This window comes from Neofelis nebulosa, chromosome 10, assembly GCF_028018385.1.
Source record: "Neofelis nebulosa isolate mNeoNeb1 chromosome 10, mNeoNeb1.pri, whole genome shotgun sequence".
In the NCBI taxonomy this organism is placed as follows: domain Eukaryota; kingdom Metazoa; phylum Chordata; class Mammalia; order Carnivora; family Felidae; genus Neofelis; species Neofelis nebulosa.
The window spans coordinates 59,579,397-59,590,512 of record NC_080791.1 but is presented as its reverse complement, the minus strand read 5'-3'; the positions used below and the strand labels follow the sequence as shown (position 1 = coordinate 59,590,512).

General features: G+C 40.6%; 1 long non-coding RNA gene across 4 annotated transcripts in view; it reads right to left on the bottom strand.

Annotated features, from left to right (window-relative positions):
• The window catches only part of LOC131487310 (uncharacterized), a 34,040-nt gene that overhangs the window by 4,685 nt on the left and 18,239 nt on the right, over positions 1–11,116 (bottom strand). The window lies entirely within an intron of this gene.

The following is an 11,116-nucleotide window of genomic DNA, read 5'->3' as shown; positions in this document are numbered from 1 at the left end:
CTCCGTGCTCAGCTTTCCAATAGAAGAGAGAGGAATGGGTGTGCCTGGCATGTTCTGGATGTATGGCTGGGTAGAGGTGAAGAGGTTCAGCAAGAGCCATTCCTCACCAACAGCTAACACCCACAAAGCACTATCTACCAGGCACTATCCTAAATACTTTACATTTATTCCTATAGGGTATATAGACTGTTGTGTGCCTTGTACATATGTGGAAATGGCCACATAAATTAAGAAATATGGCTAAAACTGTCCCCTGCATAAAAGCTGAGATTCCAACTCAGGCAATCTGACTCTTGAGAATAAATTCTTTCCCCTGCAGACTGGGTAAATATGTGTATCTTGAAGGGATAATGGACCTCATGCTTAACCAGACTTGTGCGCTTGAGCTGGTCTAGCAGAGCCAGGAATGGAACCCAAACCTAGCTCCTAGATCAGGTTCCAAACCAATAATTTGACAGACTTTTAGGCAGTGTTTTCACATTAAGCATAGGTTGTAGCAGTTATAATAAGCTAGGTTAAAAAAAATAATAAGCTAGGCTATGTTACAGTAACATCTCAAATATCTCCCTGGCACAACTAACATTTCTTATTCAAGCCACAGAGTTTAATGTGGGTTAAGCAGGGTTGGGGAGGGGGGGATTTCTGCATGGCACTCAGGGATTCCCAAGGTTGAGGGAGGCTCCATCTCATCGTACACTTCCATGAGACAGGAATAGGAAGCTTGGTGAATTCTCTACAGGCTTACAAAACTTCCACCCATCACTAATTTTGATGGCCACATCAAGTCATTGCCATGACTAACTTCCAGGAGGCGAGGAAAATACAATGCTAACAAGTTCTTGGAAGGAGAGGGGGAGCAGAATGTTTGTCAAAAGACCTACCAACTTGTAATGTTATGGTCAGTTTATGTTTCTGGCATGGTCGTGGTTACAAATTTAATTTTTCAGCTTGATTCAGGTAAGAAAGAGAACCAGCCCTTTGAACCCTATGCAAAGAACTACATCAACATGAAAAGTGGAGCGTTCCACTGGCCACCATCCTAGGTAGTCTTGCAAACAAGGCCAACTGATGTATTACATTTAATATGGAACCAATGATACTATTTACAAATGCAACTTATTTATAGATGTGTTAGAATGAGTGAAATTTGGGGCACCTGGGTGGCTCAGTTGGTTGAGCATCTGACTTAGGCTCAGGTTGTGATCTCACCACTCACGAGTTCAAGCCCCGCATTGGGCTCACTGGTGTTAGTGTGGAGACTGTTTCAGCTCTTCTGTCCCCACCTCTCTCTGTCCCTTTCCTGCTTGAGCTCTCTCTTAAAAATAAATAAATCTTAAAAAAAAAAAAAAAAAGAATGAGTGAAATTTAAGATCGGTATCACTTCAAGCCAACATGCCTTATTAAAAGCTTATTGTGCTGTTTCTGAACCATGTATAAGAATACTTGTCTGAGTCCCACTTTCTGGAGTTGCCATTCTCAAGTTCTGAGGAGTCATTAGCTTGCAGAATGTATTAATAATTTTCCATATTAAGATCTCCTCAGCAGCGGTACTGGCATAAGGATTGACATAGAGATTAATGGATCAGAACTGAGAGTCCAGAAATAAATCCTTATATTTATATTTAATTGATATTTGACAAAGGTGCTAAGGCAATTCATCGGGGGGAAAGGATAGTCTGTTCAACAAATGTGTTGGGACAACTGATTATCCACACACAAAAAGGTGAACTTATGGTATGACCTTCAAGTCATACCATATACAGAAAATTAACTCAAAAAGATCATAGACTTAAATGTGACAGCCAAGGGTCACCTGGGTGGCTTAGTGGTTAAGTGTACAACTTCAGCTCAGGTCATGATCTTGCCCTTCATGAGGCAGAGCTCCATGTTGGGCTCTGGGCTGACAGTTCAGAGCCAGGAGCCTGCTTTAGATTCTGTCTCCCTCTCTGTCTGCCCCTCCCTCACTTGCACTCTCTCTCTGTCTCTCAAAAATAAATGTTAAAAAAGAAGTCTTTTTAACTGTGACAGCTAAAACAAAATTTCTAGAAGAAAACAAGAGAATAGTTAACAGACGTTGCGTTAGGCAAAGATTTCTTAGATTAAAACTTCTAGGGGTGCCTGGGTGGCTCAGTCGGTTGAGTGTCTGACTTCAGCTCAGGTCATGATCTCACACTCTGTGAGTTTAAACCCCGTGTCGGGCTCTGTGCTGACAGCTCGGAGCCTGGACCCTGCTTCAGATTCTGTGTCTCCCTCTCTCTCTGCCCCTCCCCTGCTCATGCTCTGTCTCTCTCTGTCTCAAAAATAAAACATTGAAAAAAAAATAAACTTCTACTGGGCCGCCTGGCTGGCTCAGTCAGTGGAGCATGCAACTCTTGATCTCAGGGTCATCAGTTCTGGCCCTATGTTGGGTGTAGAGACTATTTAAAGAAAAAAAATCTTAAAAAAAAAAAAAAGCTTCTACCTATTCTAAGATGGACAGTGTATTTTTTCTTTCTTTCTTTCTTTCTTTCTTTCTTTCTTTCTTTCTATTTTAACTTGTTTTATTTTTTTTTTAATTTACATCCAAATTAGTTAGCATATAGTGCAACAATGATTTCAGGAGTAGATTCCTTAATGCCCCTTACCCATTTAGCCCATCCCCTCTCCCACAACCCCTCCAGTAACCCTCAGTTTGTTCTCCATGTTTCAGAGTCTCTTATGTTTTGTCCCCCTCTCTGTTTTTATATTATTTGTGTTTCCCTTCCCTTATGTTCATCTGTTTTGTCTCTTAAAGTCCTCTTATGAGTGAAGTCATATGATTTGTGTCTTTCTCTGACTAATTTCACTTAGCATAATACCCTCCAGTTCCATCCACGTAGTTGCAAATGGCAAGATTTCATTCTTTTTGATTGCTGAGTAATACTCCACTTTGTGTGTGTGTGTGTGTGTGTGTGTGTGTGTGTGTATACATATACATATATACACACACCACATCTTCTTTATCCATTCATCCATCGATGGACATTTGGGCTCTTTCCATATTTTGTCTATTGTTGATAGTACTGCTGTAAACATTGGGGTGCGTGTGCCCCTTCAAAACAGCACTCCTGTACCCCCTGGATAAATGCCTAGTAGTGCAATTGCTGGGTCATAGGGTAGTTCTATTTTTAGTTTTTTGAGGAACCTCCATATTGTTTTCCAGAGTGGCTGCACCAGCTTGCATTCCCATCTTTCTTTCTTTTTAAGATGGACTGTGTTCTGTTGGACCAAAAGTAGTCTATGACTGAAAAAAACTGTATGACTGAAAAAACTGATAAACTGGATATCATCAAAATTCCAAGACCTCTGCACTTCAAAATATATCATTTAGAAAACTGGAGCTCCTGGGTGGCTCAGTCGGTTGAGAGTCCGACCTTGGCTCAGGTCATGATCTCACGGCTTGTGAGTTTGAGCCCCACATTGGGCTCTGTGCTGACAGCTCAGAGCCTGGAATCTACTTCGGATTCTGTGTCTCCGTCTCTCTGCCCCTCCCCCACTCACGCTCTGTCTCTCTCTGTCTCTCAAAAATAAATAAACATTTTAACAATTTTTTCAAGAAAATTAAAAGACAAGTTACAGACTGGAGGAAATATCTGGAAAACACATATCTGATAAAGGATTTGTATCCATAATATATAAATAATGCTTACCACTCAATAGTTAGAAAACAAACAACTCAATCAAATAATGGGCAATAGAATGAACAGACATTTCATCAAAGAAGTTACACAAATGGCTAATAAGAATGTGAAAAGATGCTCGATACCATTCATTAGTCATTAGAAAGATGTAAATTAAAACCACAATAAGATACCATTTCATACCCACTAGAATGTTTATAGTAAAAAAGGCAATAACAAATGTTGGCAAGGATGTGGAGAAATTGGAACTCTGATACATTGTTGAAAGAGAGGTAAAATGGTGCTGTCTTTTGGAGAACTGTGTGGCAGTTTCAAAAACAGTTACAGGTAAGACTGCCTTACAACTCAGCAATTCTACTTCTAAGCATCTACCCAAGAGAAATGAAAATATACATCCACATAAACACTTGTATGTGAATGTTCATAGAAGCATTATTCAGAGGAGTGCCTGGGTGACTCAGTCAGTCGAGCGTCCGACTCTTGATCTGGGTAGGGTCATGATCTCACAGTTCATGTGTTTGGGCCCCGCATTACACTCTGTGCTGATAGTGTGGAGCCTGCTTGGGATTCTCTGTGTCCCTTTCTCTCTGCCCCTCCCTTGCTCATGCTCTATCTCTCTCAAAATAAATAAATAAGCATTAAAAAAAAGAAGCATTATTCAGAATAGGTCAAGACTTAAAATAACCTAAATGTCTATCAACCAGACAATGTATAGACAAAATTTATTTTACCCATACAATGGAATATTATTCAGCAATAAAAAGTAACAAACTACTGACACATGCTAATGTCATGATGAACCTTAAAAACACTATGTTAAGTGAAACTCCATTTGTATGAAAATTCCAGAAAAGGCAAATTTATAGAGACAAAGTAGATTAGTGGTTGCCTAGGGCTGGGATTTGGGAACCAAGATTAATTATAAATGGACATGAGGGGGCATGAAAATTTTCTAAAACTCATTTATGGTGAGGTTGTACCACTTGGCAAAATATTTGTAAACTTTAAATAAGTAAATTTTACGATCTGTAAAAGAGTGAATGATTACCTATATGATACTCTCCCCTGCAATGGTAGCATATAGAGGATCTTAAATGATTCTAAATTTCTGTGGGGTGTGTTCATGAGGTGACAGATTCTGAGGAATTCAGAATCTGGCTCCATAAAAATCTATCATCTGAGCCAAACTCGATCCCATCATAAACTTTGAGAGATGAGGTGCTTCAGTGGCTCAGTTGGTTGTGTGTCTGATTCTTGATTTGGGCTCAGGTCATGATCACAGGGTTGTGGGATGGAGCCCCACATTAGATTCTCTCTCTCTCCCTCTGCCCCTCTCCCCCATTCATGTGCTCTTTATTTTTATTTAAAAATTTTTAATGTTTATTTATTTTTGAGAGAGAGAGAGTACGAGCAGGTGAGGGGCAGAGAGAGAGGGAGACACAGAATACAAAGCAGGCTCTAGGCTCTGAGCTGTCAGCACAGAGCCCAGTGCAGGGCTGGAATTCATGAGCTGTGAGATCATGACCTGAGCCGAAGTCAGACGCTTAACCGACTGAGCCACCCAGAAGCCCCACCTGCTCTTTAAAATCAAAAACAACAAAACTTTGAGAGACTGGTTGGGAAAATGCAGCAATCAAGGAGGGACTCTGTGCTTGGTGTGGTATGGACAGTACCAGTAGAGATATTTAGGAGTGTGGCCCATTGACCAAGGGTTTTTTTTAGAGAAAGGGTTTATTCCAGTTGGCACAAGTATGGTCTATTAAATTGAGGGTTAGAAACCAGAGCCAGGAGAGAAAAAGGGCTACATCATATGACTAATGAAAAAAAGATCATGAAGCACATTACCAAAAATACCAACACAACAGCCACAACCATATTGCCTTCTCAATTTCACTAATTCCGTTAAAAATATTCCTGCTTCTTGTCTGTGGGCTAGCTTCTCCCTCCATAGAAGTCTTCTGTTTTAGGACTGAAATTTTTCTGGAAACCTCAAGCCTCACAGCTCCAATGGGTTGCACTGTCCAAGGGTCAGCTATGGTGGTGATGTCAGACCCATGAGTCTGTTCTCCTGTCAAGTATGGCAGAATCTTTGGGAAAACAAAAGGAGAGAATAGAACCTCCTTGTTGGCAGGACCGAATGATCTAGAGACCTACTGATGTCCAATATCAGAGTGAAAGAGAGAAGCTTCATCGAGGAGAAAGACAACAGAGCATGAAGCTACTGGTGACTGCTGCATTTCATGAAGTCTCAGTTGATGGCTACTCTGAAGAGGAAATATTATTAGGATCTGGGGAAGGAGAGTTACCTTTGCAACCAACTTATTTTTGATGATTCTATTTGTCCTTCCTTACTTGCCTTGAGCTCTGGGTGATATGGACAGTGGATATATTTAGAAATCTTGAGGGCCTTACAGTCTATTGTGTAAGATGTACACCAAACTTACTATCGATAATAAAAAGTTATTTTAAACGAAGGCATAAAATGATCTTGGAAATAAATTTGTTGATAGGCATCATGCAAGCCCTTGCATGTGAACATGAGTATGTTTTTACCAATTTGGGAAAGTTCGCAGTCACTGACCATTCACAGCCACAAACTTCACCCTGTAGAAAAGTCTTCTGGAAAGGATGAGCTCCTCTCTTGGCTTTGACATCTTTCTCTACATTATGGACATGATGAACAAGGCAGATTTTGTTTGTTTGTTTGTTTGTTTGTTTGTTTGTTTGTTTTGAGAGGGAGAGAGCGAGTGAGCATGTGAGCAGAGAGGGGCAGAGAGAAAGAGGGAGAGAGAAAATCCCAAGCAGGCTCCACACTGTCAGCACAGAGCCCCAAGTGGGGGCTCAATCGTACAAACCGTGAGATCATGACCAGAGTGAAAACTAAGAGGTGGTGCTCAACTGACTGAGTCACCCAGGTGCCCCAAGGCAGCTCTTTAGAATACTGATAGCTAATTTTAAAAACATGGAGCATACCGACCATACCGAATTATTTTTAGCATCCCTCCTTGTAGCCTTTCCTTCTGAGTGCCAGGCAGTGAGAAAGCAAATTTTTTGTGTATTCTAACAGCTTCCAGGGAAGCATCAAGATGATTTTGGTGTAAAAGATGCCTTGATAATTTTGTTATTCTGAATTTAGGGGCTGATCGTGCATAAGGGAAACAGAAAAAAAAAGTGTTGTCAGGAAATAACCTCAGCCTCAGTCGTGTTATTAATAAGAACATTATATTTTATAATTTTATATTTTAGAACATTAAAAATGTTAACTTCTCCAGAAGTGAGGAACCCTAATGTTTTCTGTTCTCTCTTGACCCAAGGGGATGGATAATGTGAGTCGTGAAAACTTAACATGCTTTCTAAGAAGTGAAAGTTCACTTTCACATTATGCAAGGACTTAAGCTGTGCTATAAGGAGAAAACACACCAAAATAACTTTTATTTCTTCATGTTAAGTATAGACTGTATACTCAAAGACCATTTCGCTTTTTCTTTTTTTTAAGTAGGCTCCACTCCCAGTGTGGAGCCCAACATGGGGCTTGAACTTACTATCCAGAGATCAAAACCTGAGCTGAGATCAAGAGTCAGACACTTAACCCGACTGAGCCACACAGGTGCCCCTCAAAGACCATTTTTCTTATGAGTGACCATAGCATCTAAACATTGATACTTCTTAAAGTACAAGTAGTCTGAAGAAGCACTTCTGGAATGGCGGAGTAAAGACATCTGAAAATCTGCTTCTCCATAAAAGCAATAATACTGGTAAAAATTGTCAAAATCAAGTTTTTAGGAGTCTGGAAACCAAGGCTTTCAAAAATCGAAGGAGAATTTGTTTAAGAAAAATGGTCGAATGTCAGTAGGAACAGTGAATTTTGACCGGCTTCTTCCCCATCCTCCTCTCCCCAACTCCACAGGAGCTCCACAAATCCGCAGTCTCACAACTACACTAGCTTTGAAAAACAGTGGCCTAGCAGCCACTAGAGGGGGCAGCATGGGTGTGGAACTCCCCAAACAGCCCCATCCCTAGAGAACTGTCACCGTTTGATCTATCTGTAAGCTCCCTTGAAGAGTCCCATTCATAGCACTAGTCTTTATTTGACCTGATTCAGAACTCTCACAGCAAGAAACTCTATTTTGTTTGTCTAAACAATTAGCAGCAAATTGTTTGACGTCCCAGCTGCCGGAGGCAGAAACACCAGCTGAAGCAAACAAGAGGCTGGCTAAAAAACTTAAGAGGAATATTGGGGAATGAAATGTCGATGGAGGGCTATGAAATCTCTGATTACCTCGGGATCTAGAAATCTGCAAATGTTTACAGAACTGTGAGCACATCCAGGAAATACCTGAGGAAGTTCCAATCTCTCCATCAACTCTGGTGAGCTTGAGGTCCTGCTCATGCAGGAAGTGAGGAATAAGGCAGAGTAAACTGCCAGAGTGTTGAAGGCTTGCCTGAACCCTTGGTAAAAAGTAGGAAACTTACTGCTTCAAGGAATTTAATGAAATTTCTGTCCAATCATTAACTGACCACTAAGCAAACCAGGCAGAAACTTCAGCGACCGCATATGACAAAGAAAATAAGACTCTACAGAATTAACCCATGAAAGTTGATAAACAAATAAGCAGCAACAACTCAAGCCATAGTTGGGGAGATCTGATTTCCAGAGTTGCCATCTTACATTAATTAAAACACCCAATTTTTGAGGACTTAGTTGGCTCAGTTGGTGGAGTGTGCAATTCTTGATCTTGGGGTTGTGAGTTCAAGCCCCACATGGAATGTAGAGATTAAAAATAAAATCTTTTTTAAAAATTACCCAATTTTCAACAAAAAATATGAGACATGCAAAGAAACAGGAAAGTGTGAGTCATACACAGGGGGGAAAAAAAGCACTCAGAATAAACGGTCCCTGAGGAAGCCCAGACACTGGACTTATTAGACAAAGACTTTAAACCAGCTATTATAAGCAAGAAGTAGGGTGGCTGGCTGGCTCAGTAGGCAAAGCGTGACACTCTTAACCTCAGGATCATGAGTTCAAGCCTCGTGTTGAGCGTAGAGCCTACTTTTTTTTTTTAAAAAAAAGAGGAAACTATGTCTAAAGAATTCAAGGAAATATGAAAATGATGTCTCACTAAATAGAGAACGTCAATAAAGAAATAAAAATTATTGGGATGCCTGGCTGGCGCCAGTCAGTAAAACATGTGACTCTTGATCTCAGGATCATGTGTTCAAGCCCCACATTGGGCATGGAGCCTACCTAAAAAATAAAAAGAAATAAAAAAAAGAAATAAAAATTATTTAAAAACTGAAATAGAAATTAGGGTAGAACAGTACAATAACTGAAATGAAATATTTACTAGAAACTGCTCAACTTGATAAGGAATATCTACCAAAAAACCTAGAGCTAACATACTTTTTTTTTGAGAGAGAGTGCGAGCACAAGTGGGGGAGATAGGCAAGGGGGAGAGAGAGAGAGAGAGAGAGAGAGAGAGAGAGAGAGAATCTTAAACAGGCTCCGTGCTCAGCACAGAGCCCAATACGGGGTTTGATCCCACGATGCTAGGAACCCTTGGTTCCCCAACCCAACCCAATCAAGAGTTGGAGGTAGAGCTAACATACTCAATGGTGAGAAACTTGAAGCTTTCCTATTAAGATCAGGTACAAGGTAAGGAGGTCCCTTTCACTTCTCAGCATTGTACTGAAAGTTCTAGCTAATGCATCAGGATGATCAGGATGAGAAAAGGAAATAAAAGGTACAGATTGGGAAGGAAGAAATAAAGTGTCCTTGTTCATAGATGACATATTCATCTATAAAGAAAATCTGGGGCACTTGGGTGGCTCAGCTGGTTAAACATCTGACTTCTGCTTGGGCCATGATCTCGCGGTTTGTGAGTTGAAGCCCCACATCAGGCTCTGTGCTGACAGCTCAGAGCCTGCTTTGGATTCTGTGTGTGTCTCTCTCTGTTCCTTCCCCACTCACCCTCTGTCTCGCTCTGTCTCTCAAAAATAAATAGACATTAAAAAAAATTAAAAGAAAAAAGAAAATCTGAAGAAATGACAAAAAAATTTCTGGCACTAATAAGTGATTATAGCAAGATTGAAGGATATAAAGTTAATATGTGGAGGTCAACTGCCTTCCCACATACTAGCAATGAACAAGTGGAATTTGAAATTAAAAAATATATATCATTCGGGGCGCCTGGGTGGCGCAGTCGGTTAAGCGTCCGACTTCAGCCAGGTCACGATCTCGCGGTCCGTGAGTTCGAGCCCCGCGTCAGGCTCTGGGCCGATGGCTCGGAGCCTGGAGCCTGTTTCCGATTCTGTGTCTCCCTCTCTCTCTGCCCCTCCCCCGTTCATGCTCTGTCTCTCTCTGTCCCAAAAAAATAAATAAAAAACGTTGGAAAAAAAAAATTAAAAAAAAATATATATATATATCATTCATAATAGCATCTGGAAAAAAATGAAATACATAGGTATAAATCTAACAAACTATGTATAAAATCTATGTGAGGAAACTATGAAATTGATGAATGAAATCAAGGAATTAAATAAAGGAGACATATTTCATGTAAGGAAGACTCAATATCGTCAAGATGTCAGTTGTTCCCAACTTGATCTATAGATCCAATGTCATCCCAATCAAAATCCCAGCAAGTTACTTGGTAGATATTGACAAACTGAGCCTACAGATTGTGTGGAGATGCAAAAGACCCAGAACAACCAGCACAATATTGAGAAGAACAAAGTTGGATAAATGACAATACCTGACTTCAAAACTTACTGCAAAGCTACAGTAATCGAGACAATGTGGGCGGCACCTGGGTGGCTCAGTCGGTTAAGCGGCAAGCATCCCACTTCAGTTCAGGTGGTAATCTCGGGGCTCATGAGTTGAGCCCCGCATCGGGCTCTCTGCTATCATTGAGGAGGATGCTTTGGATCCACTGTCTCCCTCTCTCTGACCCTCCCTCACTAGCTTTCTCTCTCTCTCTCTCAGAAAATAAACACAACAAAAAAGACAATGTGGTATTGGCAAAAGAATAAACAAACGGATTAATGACACAGAGAGTCCACAGATACACTCACATAAGTATAATCAACTGCTCTTTGACAAAGGGACAGTGGCAATAAAATGGAGCAAAGAGAATCTTTTCAACAAATGTTGCCAGGACAACTGGACATCACATACAAAATGATAAATCTGGATACACGTCACACTTTTTGTGAAGGCACAGGAAGTAATTGAAAATGGATCACAGACTTGAATAGATCACAGATGCAAAACTATAAAACTCCTAGGAGATGATGTATAAGAAAATCTAGGTGACCTGGGTTTTGTGATGACTTTTTTTTTAATGTTTACTTTATTTTATTTTTTGAGAGAGAGTCAGAGCACAAGCAGGGGAGGGGCAGAGAGAGGGGAGACACAGAATACGAAGCCGGCTCCAGGCTCTGAGCTGTCAGCACAGAGC